The sequence below is a fragment of the Rhinolophus ferrumequinum genome, chromosome 6, assembly GCF_004115265.2.
Source record: "Rhinolophus ferrumequinum isolate MPI-CBG mRhiFer1 chromosome 6, mRhiFer1_v1.p, whole genome shotgun sequence".
Taxonomy (NCBI): Eukaryota; Metazoa; Chordata; class Mammalia; order Chiroptera; family Rhinolophidae; genus Rhinolophus; species Rhinolophus ferrumequinum.
This window is the reverse complement of record NC_046289.1, coordinates 70,084,134-70,108,356: the sequence shown is the minus strand read 5'-3', so window position 1 is coordinate 70,108,356 and position 24,223 is coordinate 70,084,134. Positions and strand designations below refer to the sequence as shown.

Genomic DNA, 24,223 nt, shown 5'->3' with positions numbered 1-24,223 from the left:
CGTGCCTATTGACAGGATTCAGTTCTTTGTGAACTGTTGCTCCGAGGGCCTGAGCTCCTCTCTGACTGCTGGCCAAACACTGCCTTCAGTTCCTCGCTACATGGGCCTCCCCCCCACAGGGAAGCTTACAACATGACAGTTTGCTTCATTAGAACAAGTAAGCAAGGAGATCGAGAGAGAGGGAGAGAGAGAGAGAGAGAGACAGAGAGACAGAGAGAGAGAGAGAAAGTCACAATCTTTTGAAACCTAATCTCAGAAGTGACATCCCATCACTCTGCCATATTCTATTCATTAAAAGTGATTCACTAGGTCCCACCCACACTCCAAAAGAGCAGATAACACAAAAGTCATGACTACCAGAGGACAGGATCACTGGGGGCCACCTTAAAGGATGCCTCCCACACAGCCTGACCATAGAGCCTAAGGCCCTGACCAGGTCGGGGAAACACGTTATCTCAACAAAAAGTGTAGGGATGGGGAAATTATAGCCCAAGGGCCAGCTCCAGCCAGGATCTAAAGTTAGTAAGTTTCAGGTCACTTGAGCCTCAAGAATTGTATTTCCCTCCCTGGCAAACAGTGACAGCCATGCCATTTAGTTCAAAGTAAGGAAAATGAAGAGTTGTGAATAATGATTATTTCCCTAATTCCTAGTTTAAAGTTAGTGATGGGAGCATTTTAACTCAAGAACAGTCACTCTTCCCTCTTCCTCTCTCTTCCTGTTTTTTGTCTTTCCCTCTTAATTTTGTTTGTATATATGTACACCTCTGTGGCAATTTCTCTGCTTTTATTCTGTGTCTCTGTCTCTTCCATTCCACTCCCACCTGAGCAGCTTTCTCCTCCTATCTTCTTCTTGCTTTCTACTTTTCTTTATTCTTTATCTTTCTTAGTCTCTAGGTTGTTTTTAATTTTAATTTCTAAAACTTTTTTTTTTAATATTTTTATTGGGGAAGGGGAACAATGTGTATTTCCAGGACTTTATTGGGGAACAGTGTGTTTTTTTCCCAGCACCCATCAGCTCCAAGTCAAGTTGTTGTCCTTCAATCTTAGGTGTGGAGGGCGCAGCTCAGCTCCAAGTCGTCACCATTTTTGTTTTGTTTTTCCTTTTCTCAATCTAGTTGTGGGGGGTGCAGCCCACCATTCCACGGTTGAACGGGCAACCCTATTGCTCAGAGCTCGCGCTCTAACCAACTGTGCCATCTGGCTGCCCTAAAAAGTTTTTAAGAAGGAAGAAGTTGATCAAACAAATGCACTAAACAGTGGTGTGCTGGTCCATTTTATGTGTCAACTTGTCCAGGCCATAGTACTCAGTTATTTCATCAAACACTGATCGAGGTGTTGCTGTGAAGATATTTCATAGATATGATTATGATGATTATGATCTACAATCAGTTGACTTTAGCTAAAGGAGATTATCCCGGATAATCTGAGTGGTCCTGATCCAATCAGCTGAAATTAAGATTTCCTTGCAGAAAAAGAAATTTTGCCTGTGGACTATGATATCAGCTCCTGCCCCACAATTTCCAGCTTTCTTATCCTGACAACTTGCTATGTGAATTTGGTTTTGCCTAGCCCACAATCTCATAAGTCCAGTTCTTTCAATAAATTGGTAGATATATATATATATATATATATATATATATATATATATATATATATATATAATGTATTAATATATATGTGGATATATATTTAGATCTAGGTTTAGCAGGAGCTTGGTAAGTTAATGTTGAAAATTTAGGGTTAACTACCTAAGGGGCAGTAATTAGTCTTAATTACGGGGTGGTGACATTGTACCAAACAAACAAACAAACAAAATAATAAATAAATAATCTAGTGATTCTGTTTTACTGGTGGAAGCTTGAAAGACAGGTGGGAATGTCCAATAGCTCTGACAGGCCGGGAAAGAGGCACACTTTCATTTGAAAAGAATTGAATAACTCCAAGAAATAAATATTCAGAGGTACTTTTCTTTTCCAGATGAGAATTCTAGATGTCCTTCAAGTTATACCATGCCGGCTACCTCAATTTTGGACTGAATCAGTCCTTGATAATATCCTCTTCAGACTTTTTCAGCCACTCTCTGTCCCATCAAAACTTACCTGTCATGTTTTCCATTCGCCAGGGAACTACGTGTTAATAAATTTTTCTATTATTCTGTTTTATTCACATTTATGCTCATAGCTCTGAGTCTTGCACGGTTATGCCACTTAATATAGGTTTATTTAAAAGATGACTGATAAATTTACATTTAAATAGAAGCATTCAATGTCTTAACCCAAAGATAGGACTAACGATTAGGGCAGGAGCATCTTTTCATACTTCTCAAATCCTATCACGCGGGTAACTGCATAATTGGCCACCCATAGTCATATTACACTTCTGTACCTCTTCCAACATGCAATCCTGGGCATCCATCAGGCCATGCAAGCTGTCTGTGCCCAAACTCTACATGAAAATCACTGTGTGATCTCAAAGTGTGGTCCGAGGACCCTTAGAAGTCCCCAAAACGCTTTCAAGGGGTCTCTTAGGTCCTCCTTTTCCAGCTACGTATCTGTGTGAAGCTGTATTTTCTTCATATCCTTCAGTCAAAACAACATATCCCAACAGATTATAAACGAAGAAGCAGATATGAGAATTATGCTCTTTTATTAAGTCATCCATTAAAGATATTTGAAAAAAAGCAAAACGATGCCATTTTTCTCAGTGGAAAATGCAGTTATTTTTCATAAAATGTTATATGTAATGAGTTTATTATTATTTTTAAATGAATTAATAACTATTAAAAATTTTATCTGGTTTAATCTCAAATATGATAAACGTCATTAGATATAACACACATAAACAAAACTCTCTATGTCCTCCATAATTTTTAAGCTTGAAAAACTGTTGCTATAAATCACTGGTTATATTTCTGCTGTACCAGGAAGTGCTGTGTACCCCTAGTAGTGACTGGCTGGCTCCAGGAATTAGGAGCAATTTAGAGTGACATGGAGCCACAAGTCTGTCCCTTTTGCTCATGTCCAAATCTACATCAGAGGCCACGTTTCATATTCCTTCTCTATGTCCTATAGTGGCCAGCAGGACCGTGAGCACACAATACACGCACACGTACATGTACTCATTGATTTTTGTTGATCTTCAATTGTGTAAAATGTATGAATTTAGAATGAGATAGTTGCCATATGGCTCAAGAAGTTTACTGTTAACCTCAAGGGCTAAAACCTGAGCAGTTTGGGGGACCCACCCTCCTTCAGCTTATTGCAGCTATTACGTGAGTCCAGGGTTGGGGGATACAGACAGGAGAGAGGTCCAGTCTGCACTCAAGAAGCCAGAACTGATCTCTCCAGCCTGCAACCTTTCCTCAGTTCATAGCATCACCAAGTCCAGGAGATTTTGAAGTTTGCCTTTGGCTAGAGAAACTGGTAGGACTTGATGCCTATTTTCACAGCATGGGCTCTTAGATGAACTATAGATGAGTCATGGGTGATATAAAACCCAAGACGTACTGCTTGCTTACATGCTCCATTCTGGTACAGTGTTTAAGTCCAGATTAGAGTATGGTTTCAAGTGCTGAGTCAAAGCTGTGAGATCTTGAGCAAATATCTACCACTCTACCAGCCTCAGTTTCTCTATTTGTAAAATAGGAATAATAGTAAAACTACCTGAAAAGGTTGTCGTGAAAATTAAATGATATATGCCAAGTGTTTAGCACAGGTATCTGGCACAGCAAAAAGACCTAAAAAAACATGTTTACTCCTATTACTGCTACTACAACTATATAGCTAATATTTCTTGTGTTAGGAAGAGTAGAGGGGCTGGAAAATAAATTTGCTGTTCTTACTTGGTAGTTAATATTTAATATGCTAAGCACTAGAGAGACTAATTGTTTCTCACAGTGCTTGCTGAGAATGGAAAGGGAAACAACACATCTTATCTTCCTTCGTTTTTCATTCGAATTGAAAGCCCAAAGTTTGAGGACAGGAGGAGGAGGAAGAGGAGGAAGAAGAGGAAACTGAGGAGGTGGAGGAGGAGGACAATGACGATGACAACCATGAAAGCCACTCATTCACTAAAGAGAACATGCTTCCACTTTGACTTCCTGCTGTGTTTGAATTTGCAACGATTCCCTTCAATCCAGTAGGATCCTATTTGTATTTAACAGGAGCTTCTGCTGGAGCGGAAAGGACACAGCATTGACCAGACAGCATGTTTGTTTGGTCCTCGGGCTGGTGGTTAAGTCTCAGGGCAGAGTTGGTTTTCAGGTCTGGAGCCAGGAAAACATAGTCCTTAATGCCCACATATTTGCAATGTCACGCAGATTGCAGTGGCCATCTGATTTGTTTCCCAAGAAAGACTGTCTTCATGAGATATTATTAGTGATGAATGCAGTGAGCGATGGGCACCTGAGGACAGCAGTACCTAACTTCAAAGGCTCCTCCTCTCTCAGTCCCCTGCAAGCTGGGCTGCGAGGCAGCCTGCCCAGAAAAGATCTTTCAGCAGGGAGGTGATCGTGACTTGCAGGGTACCTGAATTTGAGAATCAGAGGGCTGATTTCAGGCAATAATCTGATGCTTGTAGGAGACCCAAGGAAGGGCAGGCTACTGTTTTCACGTTCTGCTGAAGAACTAGAAATCAGCATGATTTCAAACTGAATGGCTCTTGTGTGTGTTTGAATTAAAACCAAAGTAAACAAGAAAACACCCACCACCTCACCAATGATGTACTTGGCTCCATCAGAGGCAAACTGATGCAGGGGGTTTGGGACGAGAGAGTCCTGACAAGGAAATCAAACAACCTACTTGTTTTAGAAGAGGGCACCAAAAACATAGGAAAGTTGGAAAATATGGTGTTTCCCCAAAAATAAGACCTAGCCAGACAATCAGCTCTAATGTGTCTTTTGAAGCAAAAATTAATATAAGACGCGGTCTTATTTTATATTATATAAGACCCAGTCTTATAGTAAAATAAGTAATATACCCAGTAAAATAAGACTGGGTATCATATCATATCATATCATATTATATCATATCATATTATATTATAAAGACCGAGTCTTATAATAAAATAAGACTGGGTCTTATATTAATTTTTGCTCCAAAAGACGCATTAGAGCTGATTGTCTGGCTAGGTCTTATTTTTGGAGAAACAGGGTAGCAATACTAAGCAATGTCTGAAAAGAAGCTAAAAAAAGTGCATATTATAATATTTTACTAGAAAAGTAAAAGACCAAGGAAAGGACATAACAAAACTTTCTGTATGTTTAACAAGCTCTTTCCATTACTACTGGACAAAGGAGTGGGGAGTGGGTTTCTAATCCATGGTTAGGAATTTGGGTTAGACCATGAAAACTCTGCTCCTTTAGGAACAGTGGGAAGGGAAACAGGGAAGATAATGGAACAAATGTCTCAGTGAATCTTTAAAACAGGAAGGGGTCCCTATGGGTTCCAAATGCCTTTCTATCTTAGGCAATGAGTTGAAATATTATAATGTATTATTTTCTACATAACCTTTTGACCTAAAGAAATAGTTCCATTATTATCTCAGACAGCAAGGAGGCAATAGCAGGAATTAAAAAATAATCAAGGCAATAAATAAAAATATCAAGCAGCCAAGAATAAATATGTCCTTAGTGAATGAATTTTTTTGAGGGGTGGGGTGGTGGGGGGACGAAGAAGTATGAATAGGAAAAAGTTGGAGATTGGGGCATGTGTATGCTTATTTTAATTTTCCAAGTATATGTCCTTTTTTGTAATGTTCCCTCCTCAACGATCTGGGGCTCACTCACATTCTAAGTCGCCCTTCCTGAGAGTCACACATCTGCGTGATGAGATTAGGTCGCCCTCTGGTGGCATGGAGCTAATCTAGCTTCTGATAAAGCTTTTGTATTCCCTGCTGTCCCTCTGTTTATTCAATAGTTTGGTAAATAGCGTTTTCATATGCAGCAAATACAAACACAAAATTTTTACAGAATGAAGAAACAATGAACATCTAATTATAATTTCTGTTTAATTTCTTGTAAAGAATTCAGAAAGCAATTTGGGATCTTGAAGAACCTTAGTGAAGTTCATTGTAATATTATATTAAAAGAGGTGTCATCAATAGGGATTCTGTGGTACTGAGATTGATAGACTGTCTGATAAATAAGCATTCACCGTTAGATGGCAAATAAAACACTGGACAACCTTCATAAACCTACTTGAAATGAAACTGAAAAGAAAAAAAGACCAACAATTATAGAAAATATCCAGGGGATAAGAAAAAATTTTAATAACTTCAATAATTGAATTTCAATAATTGTCCAAGCAACACACTTGATCAACAAACAGGATTTTAATCCTGATACTGTTGCTATCTATTTCTGCGTTGTTGGATTTCACTAGATACTCGAATAGTCTTGAAATAAATTTCCTATTTTTTTCTTAAAATACCTCAAATATTACTTGCAATCCAAATATTAACTAAATTAATATTCACTCCATATTAATACTTTCCAGGAGACTGCAGTCAGCATAGACCAAATAATATGTGCATACACATTATAAAGACAATTGAAAACAATGTATGCCTGAGGAAATTTTTCTATGATATTTAGAAGACACTGGGCAATGTGACAGAAGTAAGCGCTAAGTTGACATGTATGGACACAGCTATAAGGAGAGAGCCTGACATTTAATCGCAAGCTCAGATTTTGGAGAAAGATGCTATGATAACTCCAGCTTTGGTCTGAGGGCAACTGAGGTTTATATAACTACAGATGTGAATAAGGTACATAGGATGGAACTAGGGGCTGGGGCAAATAACTCAACAGATGTCTACCACAAGGGCAAACTTATATTAGTCCAAAAAAGGCGAATAATCTCTTGCTTTGACCCTTGGTAAGTATGTGTTTATGCTTCTGCTGCTGCTGTTAACAATTAATAACGGAGTGGATACTTTTTATTTATTTCATTGAATTTAGGTAGTAAAACTCAAGCTGTATTGTTCAGTTAGTGTATTCTAACACATGACACAAAATAGCTTTATGACCCTGTAAAGATTCATTTCAAGGAATATAGCACAGTAAATAATAATAATAATAATAATAATAATAATAATAATAATAAACTCTTAGGTAAAAATGCATCTGAGCCTGACATGTCTGCTATAAAACTCCATAATTTGAAAAAAAAAAAAAGTCAATTTTAATAGACAGGAGCAAAGATCATTGATAAAATACTCTTTTACTATGTTTTTGCCTAACAGTTCTGTTGCCAGTGTCTTACATTAGCTATTTCCTCTAACATGCAGGGAGTAGGATTGGTAGTTTGTGTTAATTGTTAATTCTATTTAAGGAATTTCTCAAGGTCACAGAAAAACTCCTAGAAGAGTCCACATAGTTCTTGTTTGATCCGTCCATCCATTTATCCATCTACCCATACACTGATTCATCAGATATCTAGTGAACAAATCTGTGTATTAGGTATGTACTTTTATAAGGGTAGCAAAGGTGAATAAGATAAAATATATTGCTGTATTCAAGGAGCTTGCAATACAGTGGGACCAATCAGACAATTATATGTATAAATATAGAAAATAGGCTGAAATGGGTTCTTTTAAAAGTCATAGGATTAAAATTTTAGAAGCTAAAGGGACCTTAGAAATTATGCAGTTCAACTTCTCTCATAGTGCACACTCTATAGAATATTTGGTGTCTAGGGTCATTTCTTAATACTCTTAAAATATATATTAAGAGTGTTGAGCAATGACCCAGGAGAGATATGTGTGTGTGTGTGTGTGTGTGTGTGTGTGTGTGTGTGTGTATACATACATAGGGTGCCAAAAAATGTATACACATTTTAAGAAAGGAAAAAATTAAAATTGTAACACAATGAATGACGCTAGCCTTCATTTGATTAACACCATCTTTAGAGTGAACATCATACTACACGTTGCTATGAAGTTCAATTCAACTTCGAAGGTTAATATATAGATAACATCGCTTAAAATGAGTATACATTTTTGACACCCCCGGTGTGTGTGTGTGTGTGTGTGTATTAATATATAGTGAAAACAGCCCATTTTGCATTTGAACCGTTTTCACTGAGAATACATTCTTCCTGATATTAAGCAAATAAAATCTTCACTTAATTGAGTCTTTATTTCGAAAGCTATGCTAACAATTTCTAAAAAGTTTTTTTCTATGATAGATATTCTAACAAAGAACTCATCTCCCCCTAGGCTGTGTATGTCCCAGGAGAGGGCCTGAAAATCTTTCTGCATTCTGGTTTGCCTCCTCCGGAGGAACTAAATTTGTGTTGTCCTTAATGCGATTCCTGAAATGGATCTGATCTGTTTCAAGTAATGGGGCTACTTCATCTCATGGTATTTGTAATACTTCTACTGAATTATACAAAAGTATGTGCTTTTGTAGCATCTGTGGGACACCTATGACGTGTACTGTACTTGAAGTCAACTAAAGCCCCAGATCTTGCTGCTGCAGCCATTATCCTGGCCAGGGGAAGAGGGTGTGTTGTGGGAGGGCAGAGAGGGAGAGGGAGAGCTAAGCAAGGAAATGCCTCTTTGGCTAGCTAGCTAGGTCTCAAGAACAGAATCTGGGCTTGTGGACAGAGGAGTCTCCAAGCCCAGGGTAAGGAGAAAATAAAAAAGGGAGTCCTAATGAGGGGAGGCCAGAAAGCAAGGAAAAGTTAGAAATGTAACACCTAAGGAGCAAGTCAAGCTAAAAATCAAGATACGTAGTGAAATAGCTTCGGTAAGGAACAAGCAGGATGAAAAGTAGGTTTCAGAGGTGGAATCCAGAAAGGTAACTTGAAACAACTTTAGTTCTCCCAGGGGTAAGCCCAGAGAAGAAGAGGAAGCTCTCGAGAGGACCAAGCCTGTTCCATTCCAGCGCCTTCACTTAACCAGCATTTACTACCGTGTTTCCCCGAAAATAAGACCAAGCCAGACCATCAGCTCTAATGTGTCTTTTGGAGCAAAAATTAATATAAGAGCCCGTCTCATTTTACTATAATATAAGACCAGGTATAATATAATATAATATAATAGCCAGTCTTATATTAATTTTTGCTCCAAAAGACTCATTAGAGCTGATGGTCTGGCTAGGTCTTATTTTCAGGGAAACACGGTATGTGCCATGCCCTGAGCTAAGCTCTGCATACAAATGATGAAGAAGACCTATGCCCAGATGTCAGAGTTCTCACAGTCTCCTTTGGGACATGGACACAGGCCATCTACCTACCTCATAATACGGCCAGTACAATGACGGCAAAACACACAGAAAAGGAGCTAGACTTCTGAGGGAGGTGATTGTCTGGTCTTATATGATGAGGAGGAGTCGGGCACATGAAAGGATTGGGGAAGGACTTTCTAGATGGAAGAGAAAAGTCAAATGAAGGCCCAGGAATGAGAAACAGCATGATGCGAACAGAAGCCACTTATAGTTCTCTCTTGCTGGATTGTCAAGTGTAAATCACTGTAAATCAGATTTTTCCTTTCCTGTTCTAGAGAGTTACATTTAGAGCCTAAGTAAAGGTCTTTACAGTTATTAATTTTAACATTGATATTTGTTTTGCTCTTTCATAGTAGTCTTAGAATATTCTCAAAGTATCAAAGGTCTATCTATATTCACTATTTTTCCAGGTTACAGATCATCTGAAAATTTGATGAACATTCTTTCTCTAGCTTCCTTCTAGTCCTTGATTTAAAAAAAAAAAGAAGTGGAATGGCGTCAAGTCCAGAGCTCTTTCGTATTCTCTAGAGATGTCCTGCCAAATTGACATTGACCCAGCAATCAACAGCCCACGCATATGGTTGTTTAATTAGCTAATGCTCTGCAGTAATGGGAGATAGTATGGTGACCTACAGCCAGGAATGGCAGGTTAGGATCCCTTGGAAAGGATCCAGATATAAAAGTGCACCAGCCAAAGAGGAGGCCAGGATCAGAAGACAGATCCACGTGTCACTGCTGGAGGGAACCCAGTCCACCAGGCAGCAGCCAGTATCTTGAAATGATGGTAACAGAAAACAAGCAAGTTGCCAACTGGGGAAGGTAGAGAATGAGGATTATGTAACCTAGTGGGCTTATTCCAAAAGGTGAGTGGGACAGAGTGATAGGGCAGATCCAAGAAATACTGGGGGGCGTTATGCATCTGGAAAACAGTCTATGATCTAGAAGAACCCCAGGTGTTAGTCAAATTCATGGGCAGGACTCCAATTCCCAGGGGAAGATATAGTAAGATCAAAGCATAGTCCAGAAGGTTAAAAGAAGACCAAGAATGTAAAAAAGATTACTACTAGGGCACAGAAAGCCAATAAGTACTGGATCTCGTTATCAAAACACCAAGTGAGACTTGGTTTCAGAAGCAAGAAAGCAGACTAGAAATGTAGCACAGAGTCAGAGCTGGACTGGTCACAAGTGTGACCTGGGCTAGACTGCCCGATAATCTCTTGTCTGGAGACTGAGTAAGGCTGGGATCAGTGACCCCAGGTTTAGGGAGGGCTCTCGAGGCCAGAAATCACTATGCCAATAGTAACAAGCAGCTCGTACTTCTATACCTGGTCCACATTGCAGAACTTGGTCATATGCCTTGCTCAGATGGAGATGCTTCTATTATTTCCCTGAGCCTTCAGTCTTACAGTCTTATCACAAAAGGGAATGAGATCCTGCTGATGTAGCTTGCCTTCACTGTGGGAAGCTGGCTCCTAGGAATTACTGCTTGCTTATTTTAAGTGTTCATATGTTTGTGTTTCATAATCCGTCCTAATTTTGCTGGGAATCAGATAAAACCCTAAACAAAGCCAAGAGAATTTCAATAAAGGGTGAGCATGATTCTATGTTTGAGGAGTAAATAAATACGAGTCATTTCAGGTGGTATTTGCATTTATTCTTGAAAGATGAAGAGTAGTAGGTAACAATTGGTAGAATGGGAGTAGAGAGAATGATTCAGTATGAAGGCACATCTTAAGAAGAGTCAGTTGTGGGAGAGGGACTCACTTTGTAAGTTATATAAATGTCTAAACATTATGCTGTACACCTGAACCTAATATTGAATGTCAACTGTAACTGAAAAATTTTTTTAAAAAATTAAAAAAAAAACAGTCAAAGATGATAGTCAACTATTTAGTCCAGTCTAACTAGGATATAAAACGTTGGACTGGAGAGAGGAATAGAATCAGATACTTAAGAACAGAGAATATGAGCCTTGTTGGGGATATAATGAGCAGAAACTGAAGGTATTTTCCTGGTCAGAGTGGAGCTTTCAAAAGAGTGATGTAAATAGTGAGAACGCATCAAACCAACTGCAAATCAGAGGCACTCTATAAAATTACTAGCCTGTACTCTTTAAAGTATTAATGACATGAAAGATAGACTGAGAAACTATTTCAAAGTAAAGGAAAATAATAAACATGACAACTGAATGCAACATGTTATTTGGATTTTTTTTTTAGCTATAAGGATATTATTGGATTAATTACCAAAATCTGAATAAGGTTTGTAGATTTGAAAATACTAGTAGGTCAATGTAATTCCTGATTTTGATAATTGCACTGTGCTTATGTATGAGAATACTCTTCTTTTTCAGAAATGTACACCGTAGCATTTAGGGGTCAAATGACATATACCTGCAACTGTCAAATGGTTCAGAAATATGGATATAAACACACACGTACAACAGTCATATGTGTATATATGTCAACTACACATATATGGGGTCTATCTATCTATCTATTGAATAAAAGAGCAAATGTGATAAAATGTTAATATTTGAGGAATCTGGGTTAAAGATATTCTGGAATTCTTTGTACTTTTCTTGACACTCTTCTGTAGAACTAAAATTGTATCAAAATAAAAGCTAAATGAAAACATAATGTAGTGATGGAGTGTAGTGTAGTGATTGATTAGGTGGCTCTCGAAAGGCTAGTGCAGTTGTCCAGGTGAGAGGTGGTAAGTGCCAGGTGATGGCAGGAATGGAGAGAAGGAAAAAGAAGCATTCCACAAGAAATTCCACAACTTAACAGATAAGATATAAGAGCTCAGATGACTTGGAGTTTTCAAGTCAGATTGCCAGAGAGAATGTCATCACCTTTACAGCTAGAAACATTTGCTTAATGATCATGGTAGAGAGTTACTGATGAGATTTCAAAATAAAAAGACTATAACTCTAGAAAAGAGGCATGAATGAAATAACATGGACAGAGTAAAATCACTGAACGCTAAATAGGTAAGTTGAACACTTTTTTGTTGTTAAAGTATCCAATTACATTTAACTGTGGTCCAGCTGGTGAATTTTTCTTTGTGCAACCAGCGAGAAAAGAATTTCATCAACCCCCAGTGAAGATAAAAAGAGGGCTGAGTGCTTAAAGATGAAAAAGCAAGCCCCACAATTGTGAGATAAGCTTTCCAAACTCAGGGCAGGTGCTGGGCTGGGCCAAACATCCCTCTCGGAAACACAGGCCTCTCCTAGAGCTTTTCCTTTTTGCCCAACTCTGTGACTTGAATAGGTTACTCATATGACCAGGCTAACTAACAGAAGCCTTTGATGAACAGAGCTTCCTGATACCCTCTTGACTACATGTTCGTATCCTGAAGTGTTAAGCTTCCACCCTCTTTGCTTTTCCCAACAAGTTTCTTCTCAACTATTGTTGTAGAGTGTATGATTTGTTCGCAATTCTTTCTTCTTGCCCTTGTTTATCAAGTGGACTTCCCCGCACATTGACTCTGGGCTGGGCCACACGGAGGAAACGACAGGTGCAAGTTCTGAACAGAAACATCACCTGTTTCTGCTTTCCCTCTTGTCCTCCTGTCCTCTGCCAGAACCACATACCCTAACTAATGGCTGCTCTTTCAGCCTCCTTCATGTGGAACCAAACCCTGGACCCAAATCGAGACAAACCCAGCCAAGTCCAGGCAAGCCAAGCAGAGCCACAGGTGACATAATAGACATATGATGGAGAAATAAGGGTTTGCTGTTGCAACCACTGAATTTTGTGGGGATTTTTTGGGGGGTAGTTTGGGGGGTAACCGCATAGCATAATCACAACAAAAAGTGGTGAGCACCTAACTACCAGTGTCTCATCTAGTTGGTTTGCAGCTATTCACCCACACTTGGGGTCTGATGCTTATGAAGCTGGCTTCCGAACTGAGCTCTGGTTCTTCTCCCCTCCCTGGCCTCCCCCTATAAGCCACCCTCTCTCTGTGGATCATATGGTTTCTAGTCACCCCACCTCCATCTCTGACCATCATAGCTTTACCCTGCCACTTTCCTCCCTACTGGATATTTACAGGCCCGCAGGAGAGAAAATAAACATGAGGTGACTGGGCTGTATTCAGAACACAGAGAACTTTACCAATGTGACAGTCAGTAATTTAGGAAGCTTTTCTCTTTAGAACACAACTGAAATGGAGTGAAAAGTGATTGTGGATAGTGACAATCATAAGTGCTCCTAAAGTCACGCCCAAGAGCAGCAATGTTTTACCCAGAGGAGAGTTCCTCACTCCAAAGTTGTATGCTTCTTACACTGCGTGCACTTTTAACAAACATGGTCACATGGTTTTCAAGGCCACATCTGGGTGAAGAAAGAGAGGAGTGCTATGAGCAGGAACATCAACGTCACTGATAAGGGACAGCTGACATTCTGAGGGGAAAAGAGATTAAAAGCTATTAAAATGGGACATAAGAAAAAACAAAAAGCTCCGTGGCAAGTATCCCTCTACGCCATGGAACATCTCTGTGGTAGAGTAGATCAAACCAATTGTTGGGATTTTCATTTAAGTCAGCATGTAGCTATTTGAGTATAATTGTTTTATGGGGGAAAAAAGGTTCCAAGTTAGTGCTAAGTCTCAATGTACAGCTAAGCTTGTTAGGAACGCTGTTAGTAAAACATATCAGAAATAAAAGTCTATTCAGTTGAACGCCTACTAAGGGACAAGAACTACAAGTTTTATTTCAGGATTTAAATGGGAAGGATGGGTTGCAGTAAACAACTGTGAACACAAAAGCAGCACTCCGTGGTTTCAGTCAGTACAGGAAACTCTGAGTTATCATTGCCTTTCCTGAGTTTGCATGTACCATTCCCTCTACTACAATACCTCACCCCCCACTTCCACCCCTTGCTTTCTTCTCTGGACAACTCCTTCTCGTCCTTCCATTCTTAGCCTAGAAACCCTCCTCTGGGAGGCTTTCTCCAACTGCCTCCTCTTCCCCACTTTGGTTTTAGAATGCCCCCTCGGTGCTGCCAGGGGGCGCTCTATGCACTCCAGTCATGCATGGCCATAAGGGCTCTATGTTCTACTTGTCTGTTTAGAGGTGGGCATCCTTCCTGGACTCTAACTCCTTGAAGGCAGACACCATGTCTGTCTGGTGCACCACTGGTTCCTTCATGCCTGACAACTGGCAAATTCCCAATATGTAGTAATTAAATGAATAATGCTCCCACCCAGGTGGCTATCCAACAGCAAGACAACCGTTGATAATAACAAAATGAAAATACTCATTGTGTATTAGTCCAACAAAAAGAACACTTTTAGTGAAGTACCGGTTTTACATTATTAGTTGAAAAAATTAATTTTTGTGAATGTTCTCTTCTGGTCATTAAGTTAATATATGTACATTCTAGTAGGGCTTATATTTTGTACCTACGTAATAGGAATTAAAATAAGAGTGGACCGTTAAAGATTATATTTAGACCTTTGTAGCTGCGAAGTGAGCTATACTCTGCAAATAAAACGCAAGTCATTTCCTATTGGACTCCAAATTATTAGAGTCCAACTACCAGTGAGAACCAGGCAAGCCCCACCCATTGTGGAACTTAGGAACTGCACAGACGCAGACAAGGCGCTTCGCTCCTCTCTCCTGCTGAGCTCATCTCCGGGGTCCTCACTTGCACACAGATCCCACTCCTTCCCTGTCCACTGTTTGAGCCTTTGCATCTTCTACTACAGTAAATATGTAACAGTCAGTGTGACAATTTGATCCTTCCGTCAAGCTGGTGAGGAAAAACCAAAACCTAAGGCTAAACAGGGAAAGGCAAGGGAAGTTACGAGATAACCTCGTCAAGCCAACCCAGACAAGGAGGCGACGCTCTTTTGGCGCAATAGGCTCTAAAAGTTAGGTAGGAGATTAGCTCCCACAGTGAGGCGTGCCTTTTCCTTTTTTAAAAAAAGATTATATCAAGATAAGAAGAAAAATATGGTGAGTTAGTGCCTGGAGTCAGACCTCCTCAGTGGTGTTCCCACACTGTTCTACCCTCAGAACCTAAAGCTCCTGCCTCTCTCCACTCAGCTCTGGAATCTTCAGCACAGTGAAGCTCAAAGAGTTTCATGGTAACAGCTTGAGAGTTTCAGAAGAGGTTGGGGACCTCCCTCCAAGAATATACTAAGACTTTAAGGACTAGGAAGAAATGAATCCTCCATCACTGGATCTGGAAAAATGGGGGACGGTTAGTGGATATCTGTTGTCGATCCCACAATACCAATTTCATTGAAGATAATTAGTTTAATTTTACCTTTGTAATTCCATCACCCTTGCCATCATTCGGCTAAGAATAAGCTGGTGACAAAATCCAGCTAACGAGACTCAGGAGAAATCTGCAGAGGGCTTTGGGGTAACACAGGAAGAATTAGTCTCGCCCAGCAAGAATAATGTCTCCCTCAAGACATTATGCCTGCATGTGACTCTTGGAGCTGCCTCAGCCGTCTTCTTCCAGTCTGAGAGTTGAGATGACACTGTGATAACAGACCAAAGCGATGGAACAAAGCCAGTGGAACAAAACCAGGCCTTGGTAGCATTGTTGAGCCACTGAATGAAACAAGCCTGAAGCCTCTGCACTTCAGTTATGGAAGATCACACATGATCATTTCATCACTAGATGTTGGGGAAGAGATAGAGGTCCAGGAGAGTGATTCACTGCAGGGTGAGAGGAACGTCCACCGGGCATAACCTTAAAGGGTGGGCAGTAAAGCCTGAGCTCCTGGGCAGGACGTGGGGTGACAGGTAGACGGGCCACGCAGCCCTTTGCCTCCCTAAGTATAGTTTGCAAGCAAAGCAAAACTGAAGGAAAAAAAAAAAGCTTTCCTTGGGGTTTCATGTGTGTTTTCTCAGCCAATATAGCAGAGTAACAAATAACACAGGCTACATACTCATACATACAAAGAAGATCTAGTTAATTTTCTATAAGACTCCACCCTCACTAGGTATCAGAGAACCTTGCTAATTAACTTGCTTTTTAAAGTGTCTGTCTCTTAGGGTTTAAACAACCTCCTTTTAGCAATTAGATTATTCAAAGTTCAGTTTTCTTGTGGGGCTGGTATAAATCATACATTTTGGATGACTTGGTCTCTTGGGTAAATTCTCAACCTTCAGGGTGATGCTCTAATCCTCCTCTCTTTCTTAAGAGGTGCACAAGGCATCTTACTGGGTTCCTGTAGTGGGTGTCCTCTGGGGGCTTGCTGGTCTCCACTCGTCTGATCTAGAACGGTCATGTCCTGGGACCCATCCCTGGAGTCTGTGGTCCCAGCCACTTGCCCCTTCATGAAGACCCCTTTTATAGGAGCCTCTTTAGCCTACTGCCCTTGCTCCCCAAGCACTTTCTAATCCTTCAGCAGGGCAGGTGGTACCTCTGCAGCAAGATGAAGCTAGTGGGGAGCCAGGAGCACTACCCCAGGCTCACCTGTCTAGTCAGCTGACTCTGCTCCATCACTCTGACACCATGTTGGAGACCAGAGGGCCAGGTCTCCCCAATAAGCCTGCAGCCTCCTCCAGGCTTCTCTCAGGAAAGCAGCCCTGAGCCCCAGAATTGTGGATGCCTCAATACCTACCTCAATGTCCCCACACTCCCACTAAAGGCTTGGGCTCCAGAAGAAGACAAAATCCCTCCGGACTTACCATCAATTCCTTTCTTCTTTTCACAAACCTGTAGGTGTTCAAAAGTTCTGGCTTATCACTTTCCATCTTATCTCACAGGTCTTCCCCCACCTAAGACTATTTGATCAAGACACCAGGCATGTGTGAATGAAAAAGAGGCTACGCAATAAACCTGACAAACTCAGGGGGCCACATGGCAGGCCCGACAAACTCATGACCAAAAGTAACCACACAGGATGGTCTGATCACAGATTCCTAACTGGGCAAGTTATAGCAGGTAGTCACATCCCAGGCCTATAACTTCCTTAGCAAAGGTGAGTCTTTACCTTACGTGAGCTCTGGCCTTTGTTCTTATGCATCTAGGATAACATACTATCTTTGAAATGTCAGACTAATTTTCTTTTCCTACCCCTCAAAGGCACAACCACCGGTACCAGAGCACAAAACCACCAGAGCAGGGGACCACAGAACCCCTCCTTATTATCTTGTTCCCTGCATACCACCTCTATTTACTATAAATGTTCAATGTTAACTATCCTGTACTCACCAATGTAAAAGAAGTGTGTGTTCCTCATTTTGCTTTTTATACAATCCTAGACATTTCTTCATTTTGCTTTCTCCTGCCTCCCTAATCTACCACCAATATATTTCATGTAACTTCCTTACGTTTTCTCCTTTGATTCAAATAGTATAAAATCAGTTGCAAACCTGCCACTCTCTGGATTATTTTTTCAATCTGTTGAGATCTTGCTTCTGGGCATATCCTCAAGTTTTGGCTCAAATAAACTCTTACAAAACATTTCTATAGGTTTGGACATTCTTTCATCAAAACGTTGATCTGTGAAAGAAGGGAGATTTGCTATATAGACATCCCTTTACTATTGCCATAAAGCTTTTCTTTTAAGACTTTTGAATTTACTAAATTGCTTAAACAAACAAAAAAACCCTCTCTGATTTGAAATAAAAATGATCTCTTTTTTCCTATGCAGTGTCCACCTTTTTCTCATGTGACACAATGAGCCTCAAGATTGCTTAGAGGTAGGAGACCATAGAATATTGGACTTAAAGAAAAAGTGACAACAAATCAATTATATCTCTCTGTTTAGAGAAAATTATGGAATTATATATATAGTAAATATAATTATATTATATACATACAGAGTGTGCCAAAAAATGTATATACATTTTAAGAAAGGAAAAAACTGTATTACAATTGTAATACTCAATATATACTGATAACAAAAGATGAATACAAGTCATGTGTATACATTTTTTTGGCCCCCCCGCCCCCCCGTATATTTAGCACGCTCAATACTAGGGAATGAATGCAGACCCTCTAAAGGGGCATCCCTCCAGCTACCCAATAAAACAGAGTGCACTGCCCATCCTCTTCTTCCCTCTGTAGCCTCATTGCCAAGATAAAAAAAAAAAAAGCACGTTATCTGGGCTTTTTGATGACCTATAAATCCTTTCTCAACAATTTGATGAACAGTTAAAATTAGTCTTGCAAATTTTTGTTTATCTCCATTATTACATTAAGGAATTAAACTGAAAATGCTACAAGATAATCTTTGAATAAATACAATTTAAATGAAGAAGGTTCTGTAAACTTGTCTAATTAAATCTCAAATTAAACCTAGAAAATAAGGAAGGCCAAGTTTGTTGGGGAATTGCAGTGGGATAGATCCAATATCAAAATCACCATAGCAACAGCAAACTACACACTGAACTTGAGATACATCTTTGGCCCAGGAGAGAGTATAGTCATAGAAAGAAAGGGAAAAGTCACCTACTGTTTCAGTACAGAAAGCAAAATCAGCATTCAATAAATGTTTATGCTAATTTCTGAGTCTATCCCTTAATGGGGTCTTTCCTTTTGTTTTTCTACTGCAATCCATAATCAGAAATACATTTTATTTTCTGTGATGTACTCTGATCTATTCTGTTCTGTCCTAGTCTGTTTTACTATTTTGTTTTTTAAAGCTGGTAATGACCCATTATATTGATGCCATGATGCTCTAGTGGATTATGATCTATAGCTTGAAAAATACATACTGCCTTTAAAAATGGTTTTCAAAACGTGATCCAAAGACACACCCACACACACACATACATACATACATACATACATGCATACATATCATATCATATCATAACCTCCTGGAGTTCTTATTTGAAAATGCAGATTATGAGGCCTTTATTTCTTTCCTGGATTCTGAAAGTGAATACATTTGCCTATGGTAAAACGGCTCCCAATATCTATGGGATGATCACAAACCTTGGGTTCCAAGGAGTAAGGATGGGCCAAAGATAGAAGCCTGAGCTCAGTGCTGAAGGAGGCTTGACAGGCACTAGCTCCAAGGGGCCATGGGGAAGTGTAGGACAAACAGGCCAGAGGTAAGTGAGTGACAAGAACAGAGGAAAGCAGACAAGGGGAGGTGGCTGAGCCTTACTGGATTAGCAAATGCGTAACACAGCAGTCCAGCAAAGTCCAGTTAGGACCACTCTCTGTGGGTGCTGGCCTAAAGCAGAGAGTCCGACAGTGGGGCCTGAAATTTCAATTTAAAGAAGCTCCCCAGGAGATTTTTATGCAAATAAAATTGTTGAGTCATTATCAGGCATAAATCCTGTCATTCACGCTCCAAGGAGAAAATTTAAATTTGCAGCTGCAGGCATGAAATAAATGTTTAACATGTAGCTATCCACCAAAGAGATTTATTTACTTCACTGTCATTGTCAGGCACACTTGCTTCTTTCAGTGGATTCTCCCTCCTACTCCCTGCCATAGTTTTGACAAAATATTTGTTTTTCTGCATGAGCCCCAGTAATTGGTTACCGTTATTAACGAACATTCAGATCCGCTTCTCGCTACCAGATGACTCAGGGCCCGAGTCCACACAAGGACACATGAGGGCAAACACATTAGACGAAAATAGGATTTTTGAATGGGATAGCTTTGAGAACAACCTATAGGTTGTTCTCAGCTAGGATCTGCAAAAAAATTCCATCATCTTAAAAACCAATCCCAGAAAACTAGTATTTTCATTTTTAATGAAGAAAATGTAATCAGCAGGCAGATCCATGCTCATGCTTGGGGAGCGCACCCTCTCCCTATAGGCAATTTTCCTAGGACACTCAATTATCAGAAAGTTGCTTGGTGATCATGACATTACAACAAGTGCAACTACTCATAGTCGGGTGAACCTAATGCCCATTGATGTTGGGATGGATGCATTTTGCCCCCTCTCTAGGAATACAACTGCCCCCAGGTCAGCAGGTCCCAGGCCTGGGGTGGGGCGCTTCCTATCTGGACATTTGGGAGACACACTGCTGGCATAAGAATCTCTACATCTAATTTTTTGTCCTCATTTTTACAAAACAAAGTTTTCAAACCTTTTTCTTCTATTTGTGTATTATAGAAAATTGAGACAAACAAAACACACAAAACAAAAACCACCCTCCCAGAGAAAACTACTGTTAACAACCTGGTGATTCTTCCAGACTCTTTTGTTTTTTATCAGTTGTTGTTCTGATCTTTTCTGAGCACAGTAGCCCCTGCCCCCTACCCCCATCCCCAACCAGGCATATGTCCTAGTTCTGGGTGAGAAATTGGGGACACGGTAGAGGCGGCAAGCGGAGCTCACAATTCAGCATCTTCTCATGGGCAGAATTCAGATATGCTAACTATGATGGCAGGTTGGAGGTTAGTTGGCATAAGGAAGGGCCAGTCTGTGTTGGGCCTTGTTTATAGGCCACTCTGGTGACTTTAACTTTTACTCTAAGTGAAATGGGAAGCCCCTGGGTGTGGGAAATAGGAGAGTGACATATCCTGATTTCCTTTTAACAAGACCCCTCTGACTGCTGTGTTGAGAGCAGACTGTTGGGGGCCCAGGATAGATGGGAACCTATTGTACCGTGTTTCCCCGAAAATAAGACCTAGCCAGACTATCAGCACTAATGCATCTTTTGGAGCAAAAATTAATATATGATCTGGACTATTCTATTCTATTCTATTCTATTCTATTCTATTCTATTAAGATCCAGTCTTTTATTATAGTAAAATAAGACCGGGTCTTATATTAATTTTTGCTCCAAAAGACACATTAGAGCTGACTGTCTGGCTAGGTCTTATTTTCGGGGAAACACGGTAATGCTCCAGGGGAAAGATGCTGGTGGCGTGGACTGAGGCAGTAGTAATGGGAATTGTGAGAGGTGAGTAGCAAGGTTTGGATATGTTTTAAAGACAGCACTATCAGGACTGGCTGACAGATTGGAAATGGGGTTTAAAGAAAGAGGGGACTCAAGGCTGACAGGGCAACCAGAAAGATAAAGTTGTCATTTCCTGTGACAAGAAAAACCATGGGAAAAGTAGGTGATGGGAGGAAAATCGGGTGTTTAGTTTAGACATAAGGTTGAGGTGCCTATTAGACATAACAGAGGAGATAACTGTCCTTCAGGCATATATTTGAGAATTGTCAGCATGTAAAATGGAAGATCATCTAGGGAGAAACTAGGTAGAAAAGTAAAAAGGTCTAAAGACTATCCCTGGGTCCCACCACTACTTAGAGATCAGGGAGATGAAGAAAAACCAGGAGATGAAACTGGGCACGAGAACCCAGTGAGGTAGGAGGAAAACTAGGAGTGGGAGGAAAACTAGGAGTGGGAGGAAAACTAGAAGTGGGAGGAAAACTAGAAGTGGGAGGAAAACTAGAAGTGAAGGAGGTAGGAAGGGTCAACTGTGTCAAACACTGAGACAACCAAGGGAGACCATTGGGGTTGGCGGTGTGGAAAGTATTAAAAGCTTCAACAAGAGCAATTTCAGTGGAGTGATGGGGCGATGAAAGCTTAATGGGGGTGGTTTCAAGATAGTACGTGAGAAGAGGAATGGCAAACAGACTAAGCAATTTTTTCTGCAAGTTTTGCTCTAAAGGGAAAGGAAGAATGAGTGGATTAAAGAAAAGTACCCTTGCTCTAAGTGCTTCTTATTAATTAATTCATTAATCCTCACAATAATAGCCCTATAAAGTAGGAACTAGTCTCCTCATTCATAAATAAGGAAAAAGGCCCATGAAATAGATATGCCCAGTAAAGCAAGACCTCATGAGAGTAGGCTTCACTAGCCAACAGCGAAAGCAAGGAGTATGTGGTTAATAGACCTGCTTCAGATCTTGAAATTTGGTTCTTGTGGATCCTTATGATTCACTTTTTTCCACTTAACTCAATGACTGAGGCTCCATTCCATATAATAAAGAGTCTAATTAGCATAGTATAATTAAAATCACTCTCTCTGATGGTCAGATTGTATGGTATGAGACAGGAGTTCCATTTACATCTAACAGGTCATTTCTGAGCCCTCCTGCCTCTTGGTTCGAATTTGGTTAGACTTTGCACAAGCTAGCATACTTCTATTTCTAGCTCAAGAGCTGTTTTATTACTTAGGGTCACTGCACAAAAGCATTGCATGAGAATGACAAAAATAGTCTCTCAAAGACAAGGACCTTTCCTAAGGAATAAAAGAGGCTATTTTAATTAAATTAAAATAAATTGAAATATTTACCATTTCAGTCTTTCAAGGTGATCATGTTTGCATAAACCACGTCTCTGATTCTAATCTGAGAAAAGGTTTCTGTCTACAACTCAATTTACCAATTAATAAATACATTTTTTACTGTTACTATTCATTACTTTTCCTTGATCCCAGAGTTACAATTTTATTTTGATGTGTCAGTAGAAATGGTGACAGCTGATTGTGTTGCCATTCAGTCTAGTTCCAAATACTTTAATCAAAAATATGTGTAACCACGCATATCTGCCAAGTATTAAACTAAAACAATTTTTCTAACATGTTCCCCCATTTCAAGTAGCAATTATGACTTTGGCATGTCTTTATCAGACAAGGAAATATCTACTTTTCTGTTTTTAAAGGAATACATAAGGAAAGATAGTACTTTACGGCTTAAAGCAGTCTAAAATCTGACAGATTCTGGTTGTGAGACATCCACCCAAATCAATCTGAATTAGATTTAGAAAAGTTTTTTCCTGCTTTGCCAAAGTACATTAAAAAATAAGTAAATAAAATAAAGTATAGCTCTTTCTGCCTTCTCTGCCCTCGGAGCCTATCTCCTGCCACAGCCCCTCGTCCTCTGAAAATCTGCGCCTGCACCAACTTTGTCTCCGCCCCCTCCTTGGTCAGAGCTGCTCCCAGGGCTCCGCCCATCACTGTCTGCAGTGGTGCTAAAATGACCAGAGATACTGACAAATGAGAGCCTCAGCAGCTTAGTAGCCCCACATATTCTGATCTCACTTATTGCTAGTCGCAGCTTCCAAACCAGTGCCATTTCAAGGGACAACACAGCAGCCAAGTTCATTGGGGATGGGGCTGCCACAGTAGGGGTGGCTGGCTAAGGGCCTGGAACTGGGACTGTTTGGGAGCCTCATCATTGGTTATGCCAGGAACCCTTCTCTGAAACAACAGCTCTTCTATGCCATTCTGGGCTTTGCCCTCTCAGAGGTAGTAGGGTTCTTTTGCCTGCTGATGGCCTTTCTCATTCTCTTCAACCTGTGAAGGATCTGTCCCCACCTCCCATAGTTCTGTTCCCGTGTCCGGTCTGCCATGTATGTTCCTTTTCTTATACCTCCCCAGCCTGGGGTCAGTAGTTGGCTCAGGGTTTGACAGAGGAGACAAATAAATACTGATTAATAATAAAAAAAAATTGTAGAAACCCTATTCACTGTCAGAAAAAAAAGACAGCATTCACCTCAGTTATTCCGCATAATGATGTAAAGACACAAGCAAAAAACAACTTATTTAATGGAAGTCATTGTTGTACCAATAGTTTCATTGTATGACATTTATCAACAGAAAGATAGTGTATCCACTACCCAAACATTCAACTAATTTGCTTTGAGGATATAGCTGAAAGGAGAAAGTGAAAGTGAAAACCCCTTTTCACTTATTTATACAACAAATATTTATTGAATACCTACTATATGTCTGTCACTGTACTTGTAACTTGAGAAGACAAAATGAGGGTGAATGTGTGTTTAGAGGGTATGTAGTACACTCACACAGAAATAGGCTTTGTTAAGGGAAAATTCTATAAGGAAAAATGCTTACCTGGTAGACTCATTCTGAGCACCAGAATATTGATTATCTTCGTAATTTTTGGATAGGTTGATTTGATTCAGGTTACTATCTATGATAATACTTGAGAGATTATTTCTAATTATTGTAAAGTTAATCAAAGGATTCAGAATGACTGACCTCACATTGATAAGCAAGAACAATAGTTTACTATTCAGTCAACTTAAGTATAGCTAAATGATAGATCTATAAGGAGATCAAAATAGAATAAATAAAA

At 39.9% G+C, this 24,223-nt stretch overlaps 1 pseudogene; it reads left to right on the top strand.

Moving 5' to 3' along the window:
• Window positions 1-19,229: 19,229 nt before the first annotated feature.
• LOC117023148 (ATP synthase F(0) complex subunit C2, mitochondrial-like) lies at window positions 19,230-23,427 on the top strand (annotated as a pseudogene).
• Window positions 23,428-24,223: the final 796 nt, after the last annotated feature.